The sequence below is a fragment of the Alnus glutinosa genome, chromosome 4 (assembly GCF_958979055.1).
Source record: "Alnus glutinosa chromosome 4, dhAlnGlut1.1, whole genome shotgun sequence".
Lineage (NCBI taxonomy): Eukaryota > Viridiplantae > Streptophyta > Magnoliopsida > Fagales > Betulaceae > Alnus > Alnus glutinosa.
In genome coordinates, this window is record NC_084889.1 from 24383437 (window position 1) to 24399768 (window position 16332).

Sequence of the window (16332 nt, forward strand, 5' to 3'; positions counted from 1 at the left end):
GACTGAGATGTGGATCTTTATTATTAATCCTAGGAGGTATTTGCATGGTATAGATCCAGTACCACGGACTATTCCATTAAAGAAAAATAATATGTATCTATTCCTAGGAATAGAAAAATACTAAATGAAATAGCTGTTCATATTCCTCAGTTTTGTGACAATATATATGGTCTTACTGGAATTAAATCAAAATTACTAAAATATAAACTTTTTTGTAAACAACTGAGGCTCATTTTGATAATAAGGTGGAACTCTGGCAGCCGGCGGTGGATTCCAGTGATTGGCGAACTCCGTGAGACCGGTGAACTTCAGCGGCGGACTTTTTAAAAAAAAAAATAATGTAGGTTTTTTTTTTTTTTTTTTTTTTTTTTTTTTTTTTAAAAAAAAAGTATAGTATATTCCTAAATGAATAGCTATTCCTCACGTTTTTTTATTATTAAGAAATAGCTATTTCTCAATTTATTTCACGAGGGAATGTCTATTGCAAAGCTAAAAATCTTAAAAAACTCTAGAATATATATATCTATTACATTCCATGGGTTTAATCCTTGTACCAAATGTACCCTTCAGTTTTTTAGATAGGAGTATTGGAGAGGTGTTCTCTTACCCAAGCAATGGTGCATACGGGCCCTCATGCTAGGGCAGTGGGTCTCCTGCTCGAGAAGGAGGCCCTCTCTTATAGCTCCTATACAATTTTCCTTGCCTCCTCGTCTTTGCACATGGTATTGTAGGAGATTTGTTTCCGAGCATCGCAAGGTTAGATATAAGGAGCAGGAAATATAAGAGAAAAATACTATTTTATTATTATTATTATTTTATTTTTTATTTTGTTTTTTTTTTATTTTGTTTTTAAAATGAGAAACAATCAATAAACACTACAAAAAAGCAGGTGTTTTGAGTTTTTTTTAGTCATTTTCAAAATGGCTCAACCTATAGGGTATTAAAGTCTCGGTTTGAGCCGCTTTGATAAAAACAGCTCAAAACGGTTTGAACCGCTTTAGTAAAAACGGTTCAAACCGGTTCGAGCTACTTTGGACCAAAACGACTCCAACTAATTGGAGCCGTTTTAAAAAAATAAATAAAATTTTTTAGAGTCGTTTTAGGGACCTTAAACGACTCTAAATAAAAAAAAAATATTATTTATTTATTTATTTTTGGTAATACCTGATATAGCAAGAATAAAATAAAAGCACAACAAATATATATGCATCTCTAGATTCCATCCCAGCAGCTTTTTTTGCTGGCCTACCAAAATTTGAAAAAAAAAAATTGTATTCAGGATTAAAGGGGTATGACCACAGCATGATTCTTGAACAGAGAATAAGCATATCCACCATCAATTTCCACCTTCAACACTACCATTTTCCACCAAATGAGTGCCACCGCTTTCCACAGATAACAAAAATACAGGCAAGGCAAGAATCTTATATATGTATGAAGACTTTTAAACATGTGTCACATTACCCATTTATTAACTAATCCTTTGCAAGTTTTCATTTGGATGTAGCTTCCTCATAAGATTTTGATAAAAACATAATCAGCAATCGTATTTATTAGTTGCTCAACTCAAACAAATCGACAATTAATATTGTAAAAACATAGTAATCCATATACCAGCACCCACAAGATAGCCTACATGGGTAAGATGTTTCACTGGCAAGATTCTTAATTTAAAAATCGAAAGCATACCCACCCATATTTATGAAGAAATTGGATTGGATTATCAAAGCCTGCTTCCTGTATTTGATCACTGAGTGAATTAATGTAATCTCAAGTTTAAGTAGATTAGTTTTAGTCTTGTAAGAGGAGCCCGATCAAACTCAAATTGATCTAAATAGTGGAATCAGTATATCTTTTTTATTCAATTTCATATGTGCTCAATCCCATTTCATCTCTATTTCTTACAAATCAACCCTAAATCCGATCCCTAAATCAGTAACAGGTTTGTTACATATATATATATATATATATATGTTGTGTAATATAACGTGAGACACTTTATACTTGTAGGTTCCAATATTTCTACCTGCAACTCATGCCTAAACAAAAACGTAACCTGGTCTTATAGGTTCACACGGTACATTTATGGGATGCAAGTCTCTGCAGATGTCACCCTACCAGTCTTCTCGCTATCTTCCTGTACAAAGAGATACATCATCTCATGTTTACTGAAGTAATGTATGTAGTTTAGTTGTGCAGTAAAGCATTGCACTAGTCTCGAAAAAAACAAAAGCTGAAGTAATAATCAACAAATATTTAATCCACAAAAAAAAAAAAGAAGATGTTTAACCTCAATAAGTTGATTTTCCTTTCACTCATAATTTCTAGGACTGAATTGGGCCTTCGTAAAATGGGGCACGCACGGGACACAAAATTTCCCTCCCCCCCAAACGACTTGGACTAGTTTCGGGAGAAAACGACTCCAACTAGAGTTATTTTTTTCCTAAAAGAGCTCTAATTTGAGCTGTTTTGGGAGAAAATGGCTCCAGTTGTTTTTAATTTTTACTCGATTTATTAATATAATTTTTATACAATTTATTAATATATGTTACATATGTTACTTAACATATATATGTGTGTGTATTTTTTTTTTTGGACATGTATATTTGTGTGTATTAGTTAACATATATACTAACTAGTTAGCTCATAAACTAACATATTAATTATCTAGTTAATTAACATATAGGGGTAATTACCTTTTCTCCCATCAACTACCAGCCATTGTCAACATGCCCCTCATGAACTGACACCTCGACCAAAAGATAGCATCAAACTATCAACTTTACATACTTTGCCCCCATCCGTCAGGGAATCCTGTTAACTTGGATGGAATATTTCATTTTGGGGCGTTAATTTTGGTTTAAAGATCAAAATACCCTCCAACAGTAATTAATAAAGAAAATATTAAAATTAATATGTTTAAAAAAGTTGAGGGCATTTATGTCATTTTTGAATTTGAGTTAGGGTATTTAAGTCTTTTTACGAATTAAACTGACGGAAGGGGGCAAAGTATGTAAAGTTGGTAGTTGGATACTCTCTTTTGGTCGAGGTGTCAGTTCATGGGGGCATGTTGACAATGGCTAGTAGTTGATGGAGGAAAAAGATAATTACCCCTAACATGTACTAAGTAAAGAAGCCGAGCTTGAACACACATTTCATTAACGAGCCAATCTTTAAATCTTAAAGCTCATATATAATGTATATACTAAATATAATTATAACTTTTATATATATATTGTTGTAAGTTTTAAATTACTCGCAAGCGCATGAATCGTTTACAGTATAATATATGTGCAAATGCGGGGTCAAATTCATAGGGAATTGTGTTGCGAAAATTAATTTATATTTAAGTTAATTTTATCATAACCTAGTTCCAAATTTTTGAGATTTTCTCATGCAAAAGTAATAAACTAAATAAAATTGAATTAAAAACAATAGATAAAAAGCACTAAGGTTTTAGAATTCACTCTCACAAAATCAAACACATATTCTCATGTTTGCAATAAAATCTTATGCATTTTCTAATTTTCATGAAATTACCTATTGAAAGATTCGATGAATCTATCACTTCCATAAATTACAATGAATATCCAATTTAATTCAAAACCATCCAATGTATCTGTTTGATTAACAAATCACAATGAATATCCAAATTAAAACAAAAGATTCAATGTATCCGTTAAATGAAACACATTGAATATCCAATATTTGCACATATATTAATCGAAACAATCAATTAAAAGAGTTTTAATCCTTTAATTGAATCAAAATGAACATACATTCAGATTATACGAAAAAGAAAAAGAAAAAAAAAACCCTTGAATTAAAAGCATGAATATTAAAGAGACTTACAAAGAAAAAAAAAATGCAAGAAGAAAAATAGTGTAAGAAGAAGACACACCAAATTGCTAGGAGGAGGAGAAACGTGAACGGTACTGTGCCTCACTCACGCCCCTCTTTTTCTTTTCCTACTTTTCTTTTCTTCTTTTCTTTTATTTTGGTCACACGCACGTTTGCTTTTTTCAATTTTTTTTCTTCTTCTTTCATTTCTTTTTGGTCTTCTACAAAATAGCTTCTTCTTTTTTATTTTTCTTTTCATTTGGAATTCGCTCTAGCGTCTTGGGCAAAGATGTGCTCGAGCCAACAAATCAAAATGTACCTGTTTTCCGGTTTCTTTGCAATTCCACATAAAAATCACTATTTTCTCTCAATGACCTGTAAAACACTTAAACACCAAAACTAACAAAGAACCTCAAAAAATAAGAAAGCTAAAGGTTTAGCACATGCAAATTAAGGGGTCCATATGTATAATATTTGGCACTCATTAAATACCCCCAAACTGACATTTTGCTAGTCCCTTGGCAAAACAAAATAAAAAACAAAATCAAAGCATAAAACATAAGTCCGTTGTCGTGGGAGAAACGATTGCATTTAGCATATGTAACAAGCCATTCAAACCTCTAGGACTCCCTAGAGGATGAGTGAAGTCTCGTGAGAATTTGTTAGAAATGATACCGACAAACATTTTAAAGCACTATGTTGTTGACAAACAAAGATTTTCACACAAACACAGGTTCATACATCATGAGCAGGTTTAATAAGGTGAACATCACAATCACATCATGACATCATTTAACTTATAGTTGGAAAATCGAGACAAGACATGTTTCTATAAGTGCAAATTGAGATTAACATAAACTCATGAGGTTTTCATTTTCTCAAAACTTGTGTACCCTAAAATTCATAGGAATTTTATAAGATGCTTAAATCAAATTGTGCTTTTTTTTTTTTTTTTGGTAGGCTATGCAATGCTTGACTTCCTTATGCTTTCTAATTGACCTATGTAATGAGTGGTGGGCTAGTGACTCCCAAACCAGATGGTTTTAGGGCACTAAATGTAGAAATAACCCTAAAAACTTAATTACTCAAGTCAAAAGGCTACGAAGTCAAACTAGACATACAATCAACCAAATTGAATTTTTCATTTTTTTTTATGCGAACACTCGATGCTTAGTGAGGCAAGAGGTTCGGTTACTCTATGAGAATTCAAACTGATGATATTATTATTATTATTATTATTATTATTATTATTATTATTATTATTATTATTTTCATTTTAAGCCAATGTTTATTAACAAATCATCCTATAGATCTCAAGACACACATTCTTCAATTCAAATCTCATACCTCACAGAACCAATGCTAATGTGCTTATGAAAAACAATTTAAACCATGTGAAAAACAATTTAAACAAATAAAGTCTCTCTAATCCAACAGATGAATTCAAAGATTCAGATTTCTAATGACATGCAGTGTTCAAGATGTTAAACAAACCAATAATATGTAAACCACAGTTGCGATGTAATCATGCTTAATCAACAACCTAGCACAATATATGTATAAAGATGACTCTATGATAGCTAATTACTAATAAATCAATCTTATCGTTTGAGATTGAATTAAACAACATTAGCTAGCTCCTTATAATCAGAAACACCTCTCTGTCTCTAGCATTTTGAGAATTCAAAGTGTTTTAGTTTGGAAATAATATATTGTCTCTCTATTAATTTTCGAGAGTTTTTCATTGTATATATAATTGAGTTTACAATAGCTTGATAAAGTTGTGTACAACAGAGAGATTACTACAAAGAGTTTGAAAATATGATAACTTCTCTTGAGAAGATGAGTTATCCTTATCCTTGGTGGAGGATTGAGTTCTTCCTTGAGTGGGAGATTTGGTTTGTTGATGCAATTGATCAGTATCCATATCCATAACACGTACCCTCAATGGCAAGGGAGACGCGTTGAATTTGGACCGATGATTGAAGAAATGAAAAGATACGAAGGGCTTAGTAAAAATATCAATTACTTCATCTTTGTAGAGAGAAAATGAATATCCAAAATTTTGGATGCAAACTCATCCTGAACAAAGAGAAAATGAATATCCAAGTTGCTCCGGTATTATTCCACCATAAGGTCGGTTTGTATAGTAGAAAAGCACTAAGTTCTCTCAACAATGATTGTAACCAAATGAGTTCAAAAGTGGTGAAAGAACTAACAAATGAATTTCAACCCCAGTCTACTACACAAGCAATTATCACAAGATAAATGCTTCAAACAAAGAGAACATTTACAACACAACCACAAAATCAATTGCTCCCCCATGACATAAGATTTTGTTGATAAAGTGGAAAACCTTTTGAATGCATCACAGGTAAAAACCACTTCGGGGTAGCCAAATCTGGGAAATCACTTTCATGAAGAAGACCATAATACATACATAGACACTTACAACCCTTTGTAACTCTAAGACTCCATATGAACAAAAAGCTAACCGACTCACTGATAGACTTCTTTACGGTTGAAGGATGTGTATGGTGTAGTTTGAAGACCAGAATCAAAACATCAAGAGATGGAAAGCTCGAAGCTTTGAACAAATCCTCTCTTGGAAATAAGGTAAATGAAGCAAGCTTGTCTCTATAAGGTTCTCTAGGTGTTTCTTAAAATACCTGCTTAACCACCCACACTGGGCATCATCTTCTATTTATATGAACACCAAGAAAACACACAAAATAGCATAAGGTTTTTGTAGCCTGCGGCTCAACATCAAGGCGACAGCTTTCATGTCATGAGAGAAACTAGGGTCTCATTGCTAACTCTCTGACATATGATAGGTGGCATCATGTTGACATTTTGACGTTATTAGACATAGGGTTTTTTTTTTCTCTTTTTTTTTTTTTTTTTTTTTTTTTTTTTTTTTCTCAAATTGACATATTTTTTTTAATAATATTAATAGACTCAACACTTGCTCTTCCATGCCACAAGGTTTGTTCCCACATAAGAAAACCTCGCGAACTACTTTTTCTGTCATCATCACTTTTTGTAACACGAACTGTGACAACCTAATTTTTTTTTTCTATACAAAATGGAATCATCGCACTGGCGTCACAATTAGTCACTAAGCTAACACATAGTACACATCCCACAATATGAACCTGGTATAACATCTATGCAATTGATAACATTTATGCAGCGGTAAATCTTATAAAACTATCATATATGTTAATTACAACAACAGAGCCATTTAATTGTCTAACTAACTAAGGCTTAATCAAAATATTATATACATTAAAAAAGTTTGTACAAAATGCATGTCACATATGGCACAAGCTATATACAAAACATCTACAAAAGTGGACTATCCGAGTTAGACACCTACAACCATCGTGATAGGCTCAGTCACAGTATCCGAAGTAGTGTGGCACAGGGTCATCATCGATGTCTGGGGTACCTGCAGCCATAGCATTAGCATCTACGCGGTCGTGATGTTAGCGATGTCTACATAGGTGAAAGTAAGAGTCCACCAACTCAGGAGTATATTACACACTAGTTTTCGCAATAAACTTCATGTATATAATTATCTCAAAGCATAAAAAAGCATTATCATAAATAACATCAACATAAAACATTATTCACATCATCACATGCTATACATTCTCATCATGCATTTTCATCTCATTCACATCATCATCATTATCTCTTTGGTGCCAAAGAGGCCCAGTGGTCTTTCATTTCTTGGTGCTCATCATTCCCTTTTGTTTCTGTTTCTAATGCCCTAGGGCTCTATTCCCAGTGGTCTTACACTTGCACTATTGGTTGCTATTTCTGATGCCCTGGGGCTTTATACCTAGTGGTCTTACACTTGCTCTGTTACCTTGGGGCTTTATACCCAGTGGTCTTACACTTGATTTGTTGCCTTGTGGCTTTATACCCAGTGGCCTTACACATGCTCGTGTCCATTTTTGATGCCCTGGGTTTTATACCTAGTAGTCTTACACACGCTCTTTCTGATGCCCTGGCTATATACTAGTGGTCTTACACATACTCGTGTCCATATCTGATGCCCTAGGGCTTTATACCCAGTAGTCTTATACATGCTCTTTCTGATGCCCTGGGCTTTATACCTAGTGGTCTTACACATACTTGTTTCCGATGCCCTTGGGCTTTACACCCAATGGTCTTACACATGCTTGTTTTTTTTTTTTTTTTTTTTTTTTTTTTTTTTTTTTTTTTTTTTTTTTATGCCCTAAGGCTTTATACCCAGTGGTGTGGCACATGCTCTTTCTGATGCCCTGGGGCTTTATACCCAGTGGTTTTACACAACACATTTTCTTTCCATGTAAATGATTCCACATGCTCATACGTCATTTCTCAAATCTCATCTCATGCTTTTTCAGACACCTTTATTAACATGTGCCTCTCATAACTTTTTCTTTCATATTTCATCATCAAACATCATCTCATGGCCATATCTCAACTCAACATATCAGAATCATATTTCAAATCAACATTTCTTAATCATATCTCAATCGTTTCATATTCACATTTCAAACATCATTTCGTATTCACTTCCCAAATATCATTTCCTAGCCATTTCACAATCATCATGACATATTTACATCTCATTCATCATTTCACAATCATAACTCAAATCAACATATCATACTCATATCTCATATATTCAACTGAAACATCATAAACATCTTTAAAGCATTTCTTTGGCATAAAACATAAAGAGTTCTCAATGACTAAAATACTCACTTTGGCTGCTTGGTTTATGGCTCATAGATAAGTCCTCAACCAATGCCTTGCAATGTGTTGTTGCATCATCACATTGCATGACATATTAGCATTTCTAACTCTAGAGCTCCATTTGACAACCCACTGACACATAACATTAACCTATAAGATTTCCTTAGGGTTAGGCACCAAAAAATACCATTTAAGCTACTAGAATAAAAGCTAGGGTTTTGGGGTTTTACCTTACAATCCACCAAAACGTGACCCAAAGCTTGGAGATCATTTGGAATACTTCAAAATGTAAAAAACCTAAAGAAAGTTGGAAGATTAAACACAATCTCTCAAACTTATACACCAAATCTATGGAGACATGGATTTTTGGATTTACCTCAAAGCAACCGGTGAAAACGTAGATCTTGCTTTGCGGATCGCGTTTTCGGAGTCGGATTTGAGATTGGAGGCTTCAATCTACCGGGATCTTGGGTTTTGTGGCAAGACCCTAAAAGAGAGAGAGACAGAGACTGAGACAGGAACCTTTCGGAAATGAGCTAAAAAACTCGGTCGACCGAATTCAACGCAGGCCTATTCGGACATGTTATTTGCCTGTTCAGATACGTGTTTGATGATTCGCAGCCCAGAAACCACTATAAGGCCCGTTTGGATGCAATATTGGTCTGTCTGGACACATGTAAGGGTCGAGACTTACTGGAAGTCCCGTCCGGACACGAGTCTAGCCTGTCCAGACACACAAAGAGACCAGGACTTTCTGCCAAGTCTGTCCAGACATTGAAATGGGTCTATCCGGATACGCTTCATAGAAACTCACTACTGACTCACTAACTAACCCGTCCGGACCCAGAAAACCATTTCCAAGCATTTTCTAAGTGTTTTGTTACACATTTTACCTAATTAATAACTTAATTAGTCTAATTAACATTTTTAATACCTAATTAATGTCTTGGACATTACATCTCTCCCTCCTTATAAAAATTTTATCCTCGAAATTTAATATATAGATATGCAATTTACTTTAATTAGACACATAAAAGTGGTATGCTAAAAGAATCATACCTGGGTTTACTTGAAAAAGTGAGGAAATCGCTCCTGCATTTGTTGTTCAAGCTCCCACGAGGCTTCCTCAAAACCGTGATTCCGCCATAGAATCTTCATTAATGGTATGGTTTTGGTCCTTGATGATTGCCAAATATTGAATATTTGGACCTTTTAATTTGCATGTGCTAAACATTTAGATTTGTTATTTTATGATTTTTTCGTTAGTTTTGGTGTTTTAGTGTTTTGCAGGTCATTGAGAGAAAATAATAATTTTTTATATGGAATTGCAAAGAAACGGGAACACAAGTACATTCTGATCTGTTGGCTCGAGCACATCTCTGCCCATGACGCTTGTGCAAATTCCAGAAGAAAAGAAGAAAAAAAAGGAAGAAGCTATTTTGTAGAAGACTGAAAAGAAATGAAATAAGAAGAAAAAAAATTGAAGAAAGCCAACGTGCGTGGTACCAATTAATGAAAAGTGGGAAAAAAAAAGAAGAAAAAAAAGGAAGTGAAGGTAGAGGCGTCATTTCTGGTCTTTTGTTTCTAACCCTAGCAGTACCATATAAAAATGGAGCTTTTCTCTTGTAAAAAGAGGATAGTGCGTGTGGAGAGACGCAAGCCTGCAGCCTCCAACCGAGAGTCTTCTTCTTTGTATGTTTTCCTTTGTTCTTTGTAAGACTCTTAGTTTTTAATAAAGTTTACATTGTTACTTTTGGTCATGAGAGGTTAAAACTTCAAATAAGGTTGAAGGTGAAGCCTCGCCATTGATTAGATTTTGTATTTTCATGTTTTGTTCGTATAATCCGAGTTTATGTTCATTTCAATTCAATTAAATGATTAAAACGTACTCTTTTAATTGATTGTTTCGATTAATATATGTGCAAACGTTGGATATTCAATGTGTTTCATCTAACAGATACATTGATTTTTTTTTTTGATTTAATTTTTTTTTATTTAATTTGGATATCCATTGTGATTTGTTAATCAAACTGATACATTGGATGATTTTGAATTAAATTGGATATTCATTGTGATTTGTAGAAATGATGGATTCATTGAATCTTTCAATAGGTGATTTTATGAAAATTGGAACATGCATAGGATTTTATTGCAATTCACATGCAAGAACAAACATGAAAATATATGCTTTGATTTGGCAAGGTGGATTTTGAAAACCTTAGTGCCTTTTATTTTATTTTATTTTATTTTTAATTCAATTTTTTTAGTTTATTATTTCAAATCCCAAAAAATTGGAACTAGGTTAAAATAGAATTAGTTTAAATAGAAATTAATTTTCACAACACAATTCTCTGTGGATTTGACCTCGCACTTGCATATACACTATATTGCAAATGATTTGTGCGCTTGCGAGTATTTTAAAACTCAAGTTTTTTGGCCCTGTTGCCTGGGAATTTGATGATTTGTGAAAATTGATTTTTGTTTAAATTAATTTTATTTTTCTACTAGTTTAGGTAGATTTTTGTTTTATTTTTCTTCTTGCAATTTTTGTTTTATTTTTATTTGTTTTTGTTTCACTGTTTAACCCCCCCCCCCCCCCCCCCCCCTTTTTTTTTTGTTATCATTGTTTTGCAATTTGCCGAAACTTCATCCACCCATCTTGTGCTCGAGCGCACATCCGTAGACTGCATCAATACGGATCAGTACCTGAAATTTTGCTTAACTTATTTTTTGTCCGTTTTGTGAGTTTTTAAGTTTTAGTTTTTAATTTTTGGTATTTTTGTTTTTATATTATTTATTTTATCTTCTTTTTTTAAAAAAAAATAAATAAAATTGGTTCCTTTTATTTTATTTGTTTTTGCTTTATTGTCTAAAAAAAAAAACTACAATTTCTTTTTGGTTTGTTTTTGTTTTTACATTATTGTTTGTTTGTTTTTCTTCTTTCTTTTCTTTTCTTTTTTTATTTATTTTATCTTCTTTTTTTTTTTTTTCTAAAAAAATAAAAAAATGGAATGGTTCATGTTTTAGGTGGGATATTTGCACTCTAACCAGTGAGAGTGAAACATGAATTGTTACCCATATGGACCATGTTCATATTGCTTCAATCCTTATAATAGTTCTAATAACTGTTCATCCTGGAGACAATTCTGCAATTTTTTATATTTGCAAATGAACATCAATGTCTCCAACCCAAGGTTTCAATCAAATCCAAATTTTTACAACCTGTACTAGAGCAATTATCTTGATTTCTCGTGGCAAGCTCAAGCCATGGGAAATTGTGCTCCACAATTTCATGAACTGCATCATCCTGAATATCTGCAATTTGAAAACCAAGTCCTCTATCCTTCATGAAATGATTATCTTCCTAAAAAATCTTCATTGGAAGACACACTGAAGGAATTTATGGAAAGAACTAGTCAATCCACCATTCAAGTGCCACAACTAGAGTCATCATTGGAAGACAATCTCAAGGCCTTTATGCATCTCACATTCTAATCTTTTAGTGACGTGAAGAATGCCACTATGGCCAACACTTCATCGATTGAAAGTTTGGAAGGACAGTATGATTGTCTGGTTGCTGAGTTAAACAAATTGGAGGAAGAAAAGCTTCAGAGTCAATTGATGGTTGAAAGACACTACATGATTGATGAGGATGATTCCAGCAATCCTCATCATGAGCATGTCTAAGCCACCGCCACACTTGGGAGTGAAGAAGTTGTTAAGGAGATTGTTAATGAGCGAAGATTGGAAGATCCTTTGGAAGAGAGCTTTGCTCATCTCGAATTTGATCTGGACATTGACATGATACATGAGCAAGCTGAGGCCTTATTGGATTCCACTCTTGAGATGCGACCTGAGAATGGGGAAACCACTGAGATATCGTTCCCTAACACATCTTCATCAGCAGCTGAGGAGGAAGAGAAAGACGAGCACTTGGAGTCTTTTGAGCACCTAGAGAAAATTGAGCCCCCATCAACTCCAAATTTGTCCAATGACAGGGAAGTGAGTATTGAAGCTTTTTCCTTCATCATCATCCCCTTTGAGACACTTCACGTGACGACCCGCTTTTTTTTTTTTTTTTTTTTTTTTTTTTTTTTTTTTACAAAACATTTATAAAACATAAAACAAGTCATCACAGTGGCATGACTACGTGTCGCTCAACCAACATATGTACATGCTCCATATCATGTACCTAATATTCAGAGTAATATCTAGCAGCAGAATAATTATAATACTAAAAATCATAACAGAAAGCACATTTAAAAATAATAAGTGGTGCATACAAAAGAGCCATATATCTGTCTAATTGCTTAAGGCTTACAATTACCCATTAATACAAAAGAATGGCTACAAAAAAAAAATTAGTGACACCTACGTCACTAGCCATATACAAAATACCCTAAAAGAGTGAACTCCATAGTCCAACTCAATACGACTGTCGCGGAGTGCTTCAATCGTAGTATCCCAAATACGCAGCTAGGGGGTCCTCTTCTAAGTCAGGTGTACCTGCAGTCACATGAACATCATCTATACGGTTGTGGGGGTTTGCCACATCCGTATAGGTGAAATGATGAGTTCACCGTCTCAGTACATAATACCGAGACCTCAGTGATATTAAACTAACTGAGTTTTTGCAATGAACCAACTTTTCCTTTTTAGTCTCTCGTACACTATAACAGTCACCAATCTATAAAGTTTTGTTTGAAAACCCCCATAGCTGATATATAGCAAACACCGACTATTAGAAAACATTTAAAGCATACTATGTAGCTGTGAATATATATAGAAGTTATAGTCATCCCACCTTGGAAGCTTCTACATATTGACCCATCTACAATAATACTTTTCTGTTGGTAGCTCAAATCCACAAAGATCTAACGTCATTAACTGCGACATCACCATGCCTCAAGGCATTACAACTTCATATCTATGGCACATAGTTGCCCATGCGGTTACTAAAGTAAAACTCTAAAATCCAAGCACTTCTTACTGATGTACCACGACAATCCATCTACCTACTCCCAAAACACACTGATATCCCAACCAATAGCGTCACATTCGAGTACACCAAGCTTAAAACATGCCATTTTGCTATTTAGTACGAGCATACTATCATTCCCCGAATACAAGTAACACCGTATCCTAGGGCATTATAACTTTATGTCAATGACAATCCATCTACCTACTCCTAAGACACTGTATTACTCATACCCGAACAATGAAAATACCCTTATACCTCCAAACTCAATGTTCTTAAATCATGCAACTAGACGATAATAGTATGCATAAGCTCTTTGTCATTAAAACTCTTAGGCATACTAATACGTTTAGCAAACTACACATAGTAATTATGGAAACCACGCAATATAAATCATGTTATATATGCCATGCATGCTGCTGGGCTACTGTTAATTGCTGAGCTGGGCTACTGCTGGGTTACTGAATGCTGTATGCTGTATGCTGTATGCTTTATGCTTAGTGCTTGACTAGTAAGTATTGCCTTACCGAATCATGCTGTTAAATCATATTTTTCTAACATTTTAATATTTCATCCAAAACATACAACACACTATACTATATTCTGATATTATCCTTGATATATTTGAACATACTCTAAAATACTCAAATGAAGCAAAACAAATATATTTAACATACAGTTGGTTCGGATTTATAAAACAATATATATTTTGCAATTCTATAATACATAAAAATAATAGTTTCTCAGTGAGTAGAATACTCACATTGACTGCTTGCACACCAACACTTACAAGTCCTAGGCTCAATCCACAAAGTGCCGCTGAACACAAAATATTGCATCCAGTTAGTTTCCATCCAATAATTACACTAATTATCACTTGAATCGCTCAAGAGCTATTTTACCCGTCAATTGCCTAAACTCATACTTAAATAAAACCCCAATTTTATACAAATTACTAACATTAAAACCTAACCCCATAAATATTTATTTTTACAAAATCCATGGTTAATTTGGGATTAATCATCACTATAATCACAATTAATCCACAATTAACAATCTAGGTTTTTAAATTCTTAAAAACCCTAAATTAATCTAATCCATCAAATTAGGGTTTCCTCAAATTTAACCTCAATTACAATATTACTAACCCAATGGCATTTACTAAGGGTTAATATCATAAAATACCACAAAAATTAAATACCCAAAGTTAAGGCTTGAGGAAAAGCTTACCCAAATTCACCAAACTTCAACCCAAAGTTTGGGTAGCCTCAAGTAAGCTCCAATAAGCCCAAGTACCTAAAGAATATAGAGGATTAAACTCACATTTAGGATTTTACCCAAAAATCCCAAAATCATGAGTTTAGTGTTTTACATTAAACAATTGGTAAAACGTAGATCCGAGTACAAGGATCACGTTTTCGAAGACGGATTGAAGATCTGACCGTTGGATCTACGTAGATCAAGATTTTTCTACTTGAAAACTAAGAGGAACCCTTACACTTTTTTTTTCTTTTTCTTTTTCTTCCCTCTGCTCTTTTGGCTATGGACCGAAAAGAGGCATTCTACCTCTTTTCTTTCACCAGAGGGGCGCACAGACGTGCGCCACCTCACTTCTCTCTCTTTTTTTTTTTTTTTTTTTTTTTTTTTTTTTTAATTTTTTTTAATTTTTTTAACTGAAGGGCCAGATGGCCTTTCATTTCAAAATGGCCATTCGGCCATTTGTTTTATTGGCCGTACGACCTTTCAAATGAAAGGTCCTGCGACCCATATATATTTTATTTTATTTCTAAATTATTTTATTTTCAAATTCTTTTCAAATTTCTTTTCCTTTTCTATTATTCTATTTTGGACCTAAAAAAACTCCCTAGCATTTTTTTAAGGGCACGAAATTAATTTTAATAATTTATTTACTTAGATTTTATACTTTAATAATTAAATAATGTCTCAGATATTACACTTCATGAGCCTTAAGCTTCAGTTCTTCAATGCCTAAAAGAGCCATCTTCTGATAAACTTGTCAAGGATCTATGCACACAAGGTCACAAATCTAGTTACCATCTTCCTATGAAGATCCTTCGAAGCAAGCAAGATTAGTAGGCTACTTGAGATGGGGACACATTCTTCTAGAGGGCTATCAAATTCTAAAGAAGAAATGATGGAAGGGATTAGTTGGACATCCAAATGATCGGGGAAAGCATTATAAAATTTCTTTTCCATTTTACTTTCCGCACATTTTCTTTCTTTCCTTTTTCATTTTATTTTGGACAGCAATTAGCCTTTTGATGTTTGTTTCTATGAGAAAATATTGATGTTACTTTTGTTGAGAGGTGTTTTGTGTTAGTTTTTGAGGGAAGCCCTGACCTTTTTCACACCTTGATATTTCCTTACTTCTGGTAATGTATTTCTATACTACACATTGAGGTCAATGTGTAATTCAAATTCAGGGGTATGGAAAAACACTCTGTCTATTTGTTTGTTTGTTTATTTGTCTTTTTGTTCTAGAAAATTTTCAAAAAATAAAATAAAATTGTGCTAGGTTGTTGATTGAGCATGATTACATCGTAACTGTGGTTTGGATGTCATTGGTTTGTTTAACATGTTGAACACTGCATCTAATTAGATATCTAAATCTTTTGACTCATCTGTTGGATTAAAGAGACTTCATTTGTTTGAATTATTCATCACAAGCACATTAGCATAGGGTGTGTGAGGTACGAGATTTGAATTGAGGAATGTGTGTCTTGAGATTTGTAGGATGATTT

The 16332-nt window shown here is 33.6% G+C and overlaps 1 long non-coding RNA gene across 3 annotated transcripts; it reads right to left on the reverse strand.

The window, feature by feature from the left end:
- Positions 1–7037: 7037 nt before the first annotated feature.
- LOC133867306 (uncharacterized) lies at positions 7038–15136 on the reverse strand. 3 transcript variants are annotated; one of them, XR_009900028.1, is made up of 4 exons: positions 14943–15136; positions 14801–14866; positions 14334–14389; positions 12899–13119 (listed from the first exon to the last, which is right to left on the reverse strand). It is a non-coding gene; the product is annotated as an uncharacterized LOC133867306 (long non-coding RNA). The 3 variants fall into 3 exon arrangements; XR_009900029.1 differs by lacking the exon at positions 12899–13119 and adding an exon at positions 7038–7291 and having other exon boundaries at positions 14801–15136; XR_009900027.1 differs by having other exon boundaries at positions 14801–15136.
- Positions 15137–16332: the final 1196 nt, after the last annotated feature.